Below are 12,880 nucleotides of genomic sequence, written 5' to 3'. Positions count from 1 at the left end.
AGCTCAGAAGGTTCGCCATCACTGGTCTAGGAGGTCACTCGTCCTGGGGCTCTGACCAGGTGGCATCAAGGGGTGGGCATAAGGCTGTGCCCCAGGATGTACAGTCCCTTGCCACAACACTGGAGAGAAAGCCGGTCCTTGAGTCTGCGCCTGCACATCCCTACAGCTTCTCAGAGTCCTGTGGACAATGCCGGAGGAGACAAACCATGCAGGAAACATCTAGAAGAAAAAAAGAAGAAATAAATAAAAAAAGGAAAAAATAATAAAGGAAAACAATTAAAAACAGGCAAAGCTAAACCAGTATTAAGGTGTGCTGCTTAAAACTGTAAGGAATAGCCCTGACCAGTTTGGCTCAGTGGATAGAGCGTCGGCCTGCGGACTCAAGGGTCCCAGGTTCGATTCTGGTCAAGGGCATGTACCTTGATTGCGGGCACATCCCCAGTGAGGGGTGTGCAGGAGGCAGCTGATTGATGTTTCTCTCTCATCGATGTTTCTAACTCTCTATCCCTCTCCCTTCCTCTCTGTAAAAAATCAATAAAATATATTTAAAAAAAACAACCTGTAAGGAATAAAGGGAATGATTACCATAAAAGTCCAGAAAAAAGATTATCCTTGGGTGCAGGGGGAGGTTAGTGATTGGGAGGGTGGGCACAGGGAGCTTCTGAGGTGCTGTCTTCAGTCTGTTTATTGGCCTGGGTGGTGGTTTATGATAATTTATTACCTGTACAGTACATTTTTGTTTTGTGTAGTTATCTCTACTTATATTTCAAAATACAAAAGATTTTAAAAAAAACAACACCTCCTCCTAGCAAATAGGAGACAATGTCTTGAGGAGGCTAAGAACCTGCCACGTACATAGTTGAGGTCTCTCTCAAATACAGCCTTCACTGTGAAAGCATTTCTGATGTTGCCCTAGAACTGGAAAGCTTTTGATTTATGAATCATGCATATACAAGCATCTTCCGAGCACTGCTGTAACATGCAGCCGGGAAGTGGGGGCCTATCATTAGCCCGCACTGAGCATGTTGCCCTTGGCTTCCGTTCATTTGTTTCATGTCCCCCTTCCTCAGTGGCAGATGGGCTCTAAGTTTCTCACCCAGGTTTTAGCCAGTTGCCCCAGCATCTAGCAGAGGGCTTTGCACCAGCTAAGGCTCCGGATGTCCGTGAAATACAAAATAAATTAGGTGGTGAAAAGTTCTTGAATGAGAGAAGAAAGGGTGTCTCCAGGCTCAAAAGAAGCACATTTGAATAAAATCAAAGAACTAGGTGGTGGACTTTTGGAATACAGTTTCAAGTTTAGCTCATGTTGCAAAGATTTAGATTAGGTCATGCATAATGGAGCGATGAGGAGCCACTGTGAGAATGTAGGAACTTGGGGAATGTCACCTGTGAACATGGTAGAAATGCTAGTCTTCTCACAGTGGTTCTTTGAGGTATTTGGCCGTGTGGTCCATGGGGCCAGCCCATAATGCAGTTGTTCTGTGTGTTATTATGTCTTATTCTCCTCTCATATGTCCCCTCTCCCCTTTTGGGCTGGAAGCAAATGCCTTCTCTGTTTGGTTTTCCTTGGATGTATCTTGACTGATGCTATTTCTTTCCTCCCATTTTCCATAATCCTTCAGAAACACAGGCATGAGCTGTGTGGTTTCCTCTCTGAGCAAGATCCAGGGCAACTTCCCCTAGAGCAGTGGTCCTCAACCTTCCTAATGCCGCGACCCTTTAATACAGTTCTCATGTTGTGGTGACCCCCAATTTCATTGTTACAAATTGAACATAATTAAAGCATAGTGATTAATCACAAAAACAATATGTAATTATATATGTGTTTTCCGATGGTCTTAAGTGACCCCTGTGAAAGGGTCGTTCGACCCCCAAAGGGGTCGCAACCCACAGGTTGAGAACCGCTGTCCTAGAGGAACAGGTCAGCCCAGGGCTCCACTTCTCCAGGCTTGGCACTTAGTAGACATTAAAAAAATCTATGTTGAGTGCCTTATTCATCTTATAACCTCAGGTTCCTGGCGCAGTGTCTAGCTCTGAGCAACTCTTGATAAGGGTATGTGGAATGAAGGGTAAAGTATTTTGAATAAAGAACTGAATGGGCATCAGCCATTTTTGGTCCCAGTTCTGAACTGTGAGCCCTGATGGGGCTGTGAATTTGGGTTCTCATGAGCACATTGGGAGCCACCAAAAAGAACCCCGAAGAGACCAGCTTTCTGACGTAACTGGGTGGTTCTCTGCGGACTTCCTATTGAATGTCAGCTCCCTGGCTCATGCTTGGAAGTGGCTTGAGATCTTCTGTTTCCTTTGAGATCCTTATTCCAGATGGGATCTTAGCAGTTACAGCCTGGGCCCATTACTGCTAATAAGAAAAACCCAACACACCTAACCTTGAACTCTATCTCCTGCCACAAGCTTGATTATTCTCCTTTGTTCTCAGATTTTGAGAATTTCCATTTATAAGCCACCCCTGGCCATTCCAGCTGAAATTTTCCCAGTCACCCTTGACACCCCTCTAGTCTACACCCCTGCAGCTCCTCACAGAGCCCTGGTGCTGCTGTCTCCTTGATTGTTCTCCATCTCTCTCTCATTCCCCCGCCACTACCTCTGCCTTATTTCAGCCTTTCATCTCTAGCCTGAACTGTTTATTACATGGCTCAGCTGGCCTTCCTGCCCTCCACCTCTTGAGATCTACCCTTTCCTTGGCTGTCTGAGTTCTGTTTTGTTTTTTGTTTTTTAATCATTACCCAAGGAGTGAGGATATTTTTTCCATTGGCTTTTAGAGAGAGTGGAAGGGAGAGAAACACATCAGTTGGTTGCCTCCCACATAAGTCCCGACCAGGGCCAGGGATTGAACCACAACTGAGGTATGTACTCTTGACCAGGAATCGAACCTGAAACCCTTTGGTCTGAGGACTGATGTTCTTACCACTGAGTAAAACCGGCCAGCCCTGAGTTCTATATTAAAGGCACTATTGGCCCTAGCTGGTTTGGCTCAGTGGATAGAGCATTGGCGTGCGGACTGAAGGATCCCAGGTTCGATTCTGATCAAGGGCACATGCCTGGGTTGTGGGCTCGAACCTCAGTGGGGAGTGTGCAGGAGGCAGCCGATCAATGATACTTTCTCGTCATTGATGTTTCTCTCTCTTTCCCCCTCCCTTCCTCTCTGAAATCAATAAAAATATTTAAAAAAACAAATAAAAGGCACAATTGCTTCTATGACTTCATGTTTTAAAAACCTCTGTTTATTATGCATTACTCTAAACTAAAACTCAAGCTTGTTGGCATGACACAGAGCCAAACTTTGTCAACTTTAATGTCCCGCCACTCCACGCCCCTGCAGCCCAGCCTCACCAAGCCCTTGGCGTGCTCCCAGCATAGCCCCCTGTTCCACTCCCCTGTGTTTTCCCAGGCAGTTCTTTTCTGCTTAGAATGCCTCTTCCACTTTATTCACCTTTACGTCCCACCTCTGATGGCCCCTCCTCTGGGAGGTTTGCCCTTACTCTTCCAGGCCAATTTATTGGATGGTATTTCTGCGTGTTTCTCTGGTTGTCTGTCCCACACTGGACTATGAGCTTCCCTGTAGCTTAGCCTTTCTTTGTAGGCCTCCCCACACTAAGCGCAGTGTTCAACACCCAGTAGGACGTCAATAAATGTTTGTTGAATGAACTAATGATGCATATTAAGGATGCATGTGGTTGTTACTCTAACAGAAAATGGAATAGTCACCATTCCTGCTCCAAGGCATGTGAGTGTATTTGATCTGTGTCCCATTGGACTGAAACACAAATTTTGGCAACACTGGTAGGACAAAGGTGAGTGTGCTTTAGGAGTGGAGAGTTCAGTGGGAGGGACATATTTACAGAGAAAGACTTTTACATCCAGCCAGGTACAACCAGAGCCAGTGGACTGAGAGACAATATTTCTGATCTGTGTCCGTAGATGGGCTCATCAGTGTTCCTTCTGTGGCTCAGAAGCGTGAAATGGGATATGGTGGGCAGAATAATCACCACCAGCCCTACCCCATCAACATATGCACCTGTTGAAGCTGTGATGCTACAAGGGACGTTGCAAATGTAATTAAGGACCTTAAGAAAGGGAGAGTAGCCTGAATTGTCTAGGTGGGCCCAATCTAATCACATAGGCCCTTTAAAGCAGAGAACCTTCCTGGCTGCAGCAGAAGAGGGATGCAGCTGAGAGAGTGCATGTGCGAGGAGTCGACATGCTGTTGCTGGCTCTGAGATGCAGGTGCCCTCCTGCAAGGACTGGAGAGAGACCTCTAGGAGCTAAGGGTGGCCTCTGGCTGACAGTCAGCAAGGGAACAGGACCTTGGATCTCTAAATACAAGGAATTAGATTATACCAATAACTGGAATGACCACAAAAGGGGATTTTTCCTAGCACTTCTGATAGGGAGCACCGCCCCACTGACACCTTGATTTTAGCCAGTGAGACCCAATTGGCCTTCTGACCTCCAGAACTGTGAGATGTTACATGGGTGTTGTTTTAAGCTGCTAAATTTGCGGTGATTTGTTACGGCAGCAATAACACCTACTACGGGATGTTAACAGGTAACGTATGCTCCGGGGCAAGAGGCCTAACGGAGCCCATGCCTCGATGCACAGACGGGCTACGCTTCTAAACCTAGAGGGACACTTACTATTTCATTTGTGCTCGTTGTGGTCATAGATGAAACGTTGGATTTCCACACTTGGCACGTATTCACAGAAGTTTTATCCTGGAAAAACAATTCAGCAGCCTATTCAAAACATTCTTTCCTGCTGGGCCCTGGAGTTTCTTGGTGCAGTTCCAAGTTTGAGGATCACAGATATAATTTACTTAACCTTAAACAAGTTTTTTTGATGAAGTACTGTGCTGTCTATTTTAAAAAGTGAGTGGGAAATCCCCGCGGTACTATAGGATCATGATGGTGTCTCTGCTAGAAAGAGAGCTGACTTAAAGTCAGGAAGCAGAGGCGGGAATAATGATTGGCTTCCCCTCAGGTGGGCCTGCTGTGTCCTGATACATAGGCCCACGGTCGTGGTCTGAATGCCCCAGTGTTCCTGGGCTTAGCTGCCAAGCAGCCAGCAGCTCCTGCAGCACTGGATGAAGAGTCGGGATGCCTTGTTTCCAGCAGTGGTTTTTCCTTTGGCCATGCTCCCTACCCTCTATAGGTCTTCAGTCAGGGCCTGTGAAATGAAGGAGCTTGGACAAGATTTCCCCAAGGGGTTAGAGAATTGGTGGTTCTGTGACAGTGCAGTTACTGAGTTAGCAGCCCCGTCAGGGTTGGCTGCCTTTTGATTACACCTGGCCCCTGTTATTCCAGCTTTACTGTGCTGATTCTCAGCTTCCACACTAAATTCTGCTCGTCTTTCCCATCCCTAAGGGGCCTTTCCTCCTGGCTGCACTTAGTTTTTATGGGTGTTGGTCAGATGGACCCATGTCCCCCTAAAGAACTGGCCTCTCAAAGTCACTCACTCAGAAGACTTACAGGACAGTTAGTTGGTCCCTTCTGCCCAGGCACCATCCTCTGCCTTGTGCTTAGGACTGCCAGGTACATCTGCACAGGCTGTACACTCACAATGTTGGGAGTGTCTTCTCATCTGTGGTAGCCTTCCTAGTGTTAGCCTATTAGCCTTAGGTTGTAACATATCCTATATAATAAAAGGCTAATATGCAAGTCAACTGAATGGTGGAACGACCGGTCACTGTGACATGCACTGACCACCAGGGGGCAGATGCTCAATGCAGGAGCTGCCCCCTGGTGGTCAGTGTGCTCCCACAGGGGGAACACTGCTCAGCCAGAAGCCAGACTCACAGCTGGCAAGTGCAGTGGCAATGGTGGTGGGAGCCTCTCCCACCTCCAGGGCAGCACTAAGGATGTCCAGCTTAGTGGGCCTAAGCTGGCAGTCGGACATCCCCCGAGGGCTCCCAGACTGCAAGAGGGTGCAAGCTGGGCTGAGGGACACCCCCCCCCCCCCACACACACACAAGTGCATGATTTTGGTGCACCGGGCCTCTAGTAAAAAATATAATGTCTAGAAAAGTTCTTAGACACTAAATCAGAAGACACATGGAATGTCTAAAATGATGCCATTATAGCAAACCTGTGGCCCAACCTACTAAAATCTATTTGACTTAGAGATGGTTGAGCTGGAAAGAATATAAAAGATTCAAGCTAGCAGCTGCAGATGTGTGTATTTTATTGTTATTATTATTTTGAATAAACTGAAACCTGCAACCAGGGCATAAATACTTCGGTCTTCTACCAGCCTGCTTCTTGCATTGACCTTACCTCCCTGGTTTCTGTCATTATCTGAGGTGTGACCTTTGATTCAATCTAGTTTCATAGAGGAAAGTGAGGCTTGGAAAAGAAAAATAACTTGCCCAGGCTCCATACTGCAAGTCACTGCCCAGATTTGAGGCAGACCCAGGCTTGTGTCTGGGTCCACGTTGTGCTCCAAGATTCTGTAGAGGTGATGAGCGTGGGCTTTAGAGCCAGGCAGTTCACCTGCCGTGGGTCCCAGGCAAAATGCTTTCCAGAGGCACTGGCTGGCATAGGTTACTCTGAATCAGTGAAGTGGAGGGCTGTTGAAAGAGCATCTAAGTATACAAACAAGCAAAAAACACCTACCTCATAGGGTTGATGAAAGGATTAAATGACATAATAGATGAAAAATGCACAATGCATTGCCTCCCATGTAGCAAGCACTCAGAAATGTCAGCTCTTATTATTACTCTCTTACTAGTTCTTAGTAACATCAGTTTGGGGCTAGTGCACTATTTGGCACAGGATAGGTCTCCTGGTTTATCTGCTCCCGATGAGGCCTGAGTTGTGCTCTAATGAAGTGCCCACCCCCTCCAGTGAGGAACATCTGGATGAGGACTCGCACTGGGCTTTAGGGCACTGAGGTGTGCAGAACCACAGGAAGAATTACCACCGGGAGATCTCAGGATGTGTTTTCCTGGGCCATGACCTGAACACACTGGCCTGCCTTTGCACAGGGCCAAGGCTAGACTGTGTGCTTGGAGGAATCTGCATTTCTGGTTCTAAGGCCCCAAGAAAGACATCATGGCACAGGCTGGATCAGAATTGACCGCTAAGATGACGGAGAGCATGCAGAGAGAATTGTCTAGGCCAGTGGTCGGCAAACCGTGGCTTGCGAGCCACATGCAGCTCTTTGGTCCCTTGAGTGTGGCTCTTCCACAAAATACCACGTGCGGGCGCGCACGTATAGTGCGATTGAAACTTCATGGCCCATGCACAGAAGTTGGTTTTCGGCCTGGGCGAGTCTATTTTGAAGAAGTGGCGTTAGAAAAAGTGGGGGGTGTCAGTCGGTCCGGCGACAGGAGACGCAGCGCAGGCGAGCTGCGGGATACACAGCGCGGGGGAGGTGTGCGTGATTCATGCACGAGTTGAGTGAGCCAGTCAGTCAGCAGTCATGACGTTGTGCAGTGGTTAGTGCTAGTCGCGTCTGCAAATCGCACGCGGGTGACAAAAGAGAGACGAAACAAGTATACAAGACGAATGTGGATGGGAGAGTTGGAAGGGGTTGACCTCAGTGAATGTACCTCAATCAGATTGAGGACGTTTTTAGCAAAGGCCAGCTTAGGAGTACCCTAATTAAGTTAATAACAATGTACCTACCTATATAGTTTAAGTTTAAAAAATTTGGCTCTCAAAAGAAATTTCAATCATTGTACTGTTGATATTTGACTCTGTTGACTAATGAGTTTGCCGACCACTGGTCTAGGCTGAAGCAAGGGTGCAGATGGGAGGGAAGGACACTGGCCCCAGGTCAGAACACTTGGATTTGTGACTCTGCCCGTGTAGTTGTATGATTTTATTTTCATTAACAGTATACCTTTACATAGTTGCAGGAGTCAGTTAGTTATACAGGCCTGTTAGCAAAAACCAGCCTTCTGCTGGCCCAGCTCTTCCTCCTTCCCCAACCATTTCCTGTTCCCCAGAAACAGCAGTTTCATTTCTTTAAACTGCTTTCATTATAGCCTCTATTATGAACCATTATGGAAGATAAAGATCTACCTTTCATTCCCACATGTGCTCTTCCCACCCACATGGCAAACACTTTCCCTGACCTGTCCCTAGAATTTTAACTCTGTATCCAGTGTCAACTTGATCATGACCCTGTAAATGCTAGGGGCAGGTGAGCCCCTACTGTACTCTGATATCTTTTCCTTCCCTGCATAAATTTTCATTAGTCCTGGAGTAATTAATTATCCTTGTTTGCTTGGGTTTCTATGTACTTATTACGTATTATTTATCCACAACTCTACATAATAGTACAGGCCCACAATCCCTAATCTGCTATTCTGAATTCCCAAAGCTCTGGAAACCTGAAGTTCTTTTCAGAATTTGACACCACATTTGCACTTGTCTTGGCCTGTCTACTTGCAGTCTTTGTTATAGGCCCATCTTAGAATGAATGGTCATGATATGCTGCAAAGGTATTACTATGTTTGAATAGAGGGTGTTTCCTAGACCCCAAAATTCTAATCTCAAACACACTTGTCTCAAGAGTTTGGAATAAAGGGTTGCATCCCGGATTATCTACTCCATTGTGTTGTTGGGAGAATTTGATAAGCTATCTTATGTATACAAGATGAAGCACTATGCCAGGCAAATAGTAGGTGCTCAACAAATGTTAGTTGTTATTCTTATTGTTCATTCATTGATTTTAGAATCATACTAGTAGGACTAGGAATAATTAGATTAAATATCCAAGTCCAACTTCCTATATTTATTTAAAGTCATATGAAGTATTTTAAATTAGAATCGAAGTAACAGTTTGGTGTGGAATAGAAGCATCCAAAGACATAACTGGGTTCAAATCCTGTTTGTGCTACTTACCACCTCTGTGACCTTGGGCAAATGCCTCAATTTTTTTGCCTCAGTTTTCCTATCTGTATAACAGGGAATAACAAAACTGTCTTGTGGATTGCCCTGAGGATCCAGAGAAACTCAAGAAGGTAATGCATCAAAATAAATGACTCCTGCCAAGATACACTGAGTTGGGCAGGTCACATATGTGGTTTTCTTGCCAAAATTGCATAACCTCAACTAATCACAACAAAACACATAAACCCAAATTGAAGTATGTTCTACAAAATAATTGGCCAGTGCCCTTCAAAAATGTCAAGGTCAGGAAAGACCAGGGAAGACTATGGAGCTGTCACAGACTGGGGGAGACTAAGGAAATGTGATAATTAATACAAGGTGGGGATCCTGGACTGGATTCTAGAATAGAAAGCGAACAGTAGTGGGAAAACTGGAGAAATCCTAATTAATTCTGTAGTGCAATTAATAGTATTGTACCAAGGTTAATTTCTTCATTTTGATGACTTTCCTACAGTTACGTAAGATGTTAGTTAATATAAATGGAGGTTGGGCAAAGATGTACGGGAACTCTGTACTATTTTTGCAATTCTTCCGAAAGTCTAAAATTATCTCCAATTAGAATGCTAAAAAAAAAAAAAAAGAATGGCATGTTGCTTGGCAAACCTTAGTCACAACTAAGTAAATGTGCATTCCCTTGCTCCCTTGGGTCATCCTGGGGACACTGGAGACCCACACACAGAGGGACAGGATGGCGGTTCTGAGGAGGGAAAGTATGACTAGTCCAGGCGGCATCAGAGGAGGCAGAAGGTCTGGTGACTGTTCCGAAGAGGAGCTGCCTCGTGTGGCCAGGCTTGGAGGCAGAAACAGAGCAGGGCTTTGTGTGCAGGCCAGCGGACACACTCTGTCAGCCCCCACCTGTTGCAGTGGGCCTGGGATTCAGAGTTAAGCCCTTTGTAGCCAGACAGTCTTAGTTCCTGCTCCACTTTTAAAAAATATATATGTATGTTTTTATTGATTTTAGAGAGGAAAGGAAAGGGAGAGAGAGATAGGAACGTGGATGAGAGAGAAACAATGATAGGCTGCCTCCTGCATGCTCTCTACTGGGGTTTGAGCCTGCAACGCGGGCATGTACCCTGACCAGGAATCAAACCGTTGACCTCCTGGTTCATAAGTTGATGCTCAACCACTGAGCAACACCTGCCAGGCTCCACTTTTGTTATTATTATCTTGTGGGGACCTTGGGAAAGTTGCTCATGTGTAGTAGGGGATAATGTACTGACATCTGGGCTCAATGAGTGGGTTGAATGAGAGGGTCCAGAGCAGGAGCCGGTACTGACTGTTACTTCCTCTCCGCCTGAAGTCTTCCAGTGGAAGTGCCCACCACGCTCCAGGTTCCCCACAGCATTCGCTTTGTGTCCCTCCAAAGGTCCTGTCTAGGGAAGGCCTTCCAGTCCCAGGGTTTGTGTTTCTTGATTGCCCATGACCTAGAGCTCTTACTATATAGACCACAGGAATTTGCCTAGAGGGAAATGTCCGGATGTGGTGAGTGAATGAATGAGTGAATAGAGAATGGAGTGTGTGAGTGGGTGAGTGAGTAAATGTGTGAGTGAGTAACTGGTGCCTTCTCATGCCACATATCATACCACATATGATTTTTGGCTCAAATAGTTACCTTATGTCAGTCTGTTCTCTGGGATGAATTTGGAAGCATTCCGACCAGACATACCCTCCTATTATGACTTTTCTCCCCCTCTTGAATGCTCGTCACTTATCCAGAAAAGCAAGTTAACTCCTTTTCTGACAATGTTTGAACATCGCACGCTTTAGAGCTGTTTGTCAGTGCTTCAGAATTCTCTGGGCCTCTCTCCTAGTTGCTGAGAACTTTTTGCCACAGGAAATCAGGCTCATTTTAAGGGCCAAACAGTCACTAAATATAGCCTCCCGGCAGAGATATTTAAAGAGCTGTGTTGATGATGTTATGTCTGAACAGAGAGGCAGGGGAAGAAAGTACTTTTTTTTGAAAAAAAGAGTGAAGTTGCACCAGATTTTCTGCGGGTCCGCAGGGAGCAGAGCAATGGTGTGAGGTCAGTGTCTTCATGATGGAGTCACCGGATGTCCGTCACCAGTTTGGGGCTTGGGTTTAGATTTTTTTTTTTTTTTTTTGGTCAGGGAGTCATTTCTTGATAATTCCTTCTCCTCTCTATTTAAACATGCTTCCTGCCCTAGAGAGTGACCTTGACCAGTGTGCCCTCCCCACGAAGGCTGGGAGAGCCATGCTCAGGAGCCTGTCAGTGAGAGCTGCTTTCCCCCAGCCCCAGGACCAGCAGTGGCCGGGGGGTGGGGGGGTAACATCATTTTCTCTCAAGTGCTGGTTGACAAGCAGCAGGTGGTACAGTTGGAAAAAAGTGGGATGGGGCCCTTGGATCCTTACTGATGTAAAGTGATATTGGCTGCAGAGGCCAGGAAACAGTTCATGCCTCAGAGAGAGGTCTAGACTGAAATTCCACTCACCCTGGTCACAGTGGCATGGATTGAGGCTTAGGGGCTTTCTACCTACTCTCTCCTCTGGCTCACTGGGTGGTGAAAATGCCAAGAGAGTATAAAACGTTGGGAATGATGTTTTTGTTTCTCAAATGTTTCTTCTAGAACTGCATTGCCAACCGGTGGTCCGCGGGCCACTGGTGATCCGAGAGGTCTGAAAGGTTGGCGACCGCTGTTCTAGAATATAAGTAGGACTATTCTAGGAATTCTGAACTTTCTTTGGGGCTGAACTGACATCTCTTTAGGAGAAGAACTTAGTAGCTCTTCCTGTAAGAAGCTCTGTGCAGTGAACTCTCTTAGTCTAAGCATACCTGAAGGTTTCTACATTTCACCATCTTTTTTTTTCTTTTATAACCAAGATTTTATTTTTGCCTCTTTTGTCCTCAGCACACAAACATATTTAATTAATGCTAGTATTAAAAACTCTATACAATGTAGCTGCAATATTTTGCTAAAGAGTTACTCAATTGCTGTTCCAGCATAATATTTGGAGACAGTTTATCCGCAAGTAGAGGACACCAGAGCTCAGGATTTTCCATATCGCCAACTCTTAAGCCTGTTGTGAGGAATGTCCTGATAACACAGGATGTGATATCTTACGCATTATATCCACAGCACATTAACAGGTTTGGGGAAACTCCGGACCTTCCCTTGCAGGATATTGCCACAGATAGTTTGCGATTCTGATGAGGAGACAACGACCATATAGAAGACACAGAGGCAGTAATAGTAGGGAAAAACACAAATATGAAAGATGGGCCATTTTAAATGACTGCCATTTGGGCTATGTGTGTTTTAGAGGATTTTTTTTTATTATGCCCTTCACAGTCTATGGAATGTTAAGTTTACATAAAACAAAACCTCCTTTAATGGAACATTCCACTAATTTCTGTTTTTACTGAAATTAATCAGCACATGATTTTCCCTCTTAAAAAGGCATTTGTACTTACTTAAAGATGTATTAAAGTACAGGATAAGGTGGGTTCCATGCTTCTTAAAAATGTTTCTGGAACTACAGAAAATTTGCATTCCTAAAATAGTTGATGAAGCTGCTTCTAAGAATTATAGGAGAGAGGTATGTAAGAACCATCACTCAGACTGGCCTAAGATAGCTTTGTTTCCCACTGCATTGGAGCCTGAAATATCCTCATTTTTAGATTCTGGTTCTGTTGTTATGTCAGCTTTAGTCTACTTGATGATCCTCCTCTGACCATTTTCTTTTGCTTCCTTTGCCCTTTTTTCGAGACTTTTTTGATCTGAAGATTTATCCTTATTGCCTTTAAAAAGTTTTTCTTTTGCCTAAGATTCTCTTTTTTTCAAGGTCACGTTAAATGACTATTTGTTGATCTTTTGGGGTTTTCCCTTAATGCCTGCCCATTCCACAGCATTGACTTTCCATATTGTCATCTTGGGTGCAAGCAGTGACTGTGGACCCAGTGGGGTCAGGGGACATGGCCTGTGGGTACCATGGTGAGAACCTTCC

At 45.4% G+C, this 12,880-nt stretch overlaps 1 protein-coding gene and 1 non-coding gene across 2 annotated transcripts in view; both read left to right on the top strand.

Moving 5' to 3' along the window:
• Positions 1-12,880, top strand: part of HIP1 (huntingtin interacting protein 1) — a 137,344-nt gene that overhangs the window by 8,551 nt on the left and 115,913 nt on the right. The gene's annotated exons all lie outside the window — the stretch shown is intronic.
• Positions 26-221, top strand: LOC132233945 (small nucleolar RNA SNORA73 family). The gene has a single exon (XR_009452791.1). It is a non-coding gene; the product is annotated as a small nucleolar RNA SNORA73 family (small nucleolar RNA).

The sequence above is a fragment of the Myotis daubentonii genome, chromosome 4 (genome assembly GCF_963259705.1).
Source record: "Myotis daubentonii chromosome 4, mMyoDau2.1, whole genome shotgun sequence".
Lineage (NCBI taxonomy): Eukaryota > Metazoa > Chordata > Mammalia > Chiroptera > Vespertilionidae > Myotis > Myotis daubentonii.
Note: the sequence above shows the minus strand (reverse complement) of the source record. Positions and strands in the feature narration are given on the sequence as shown.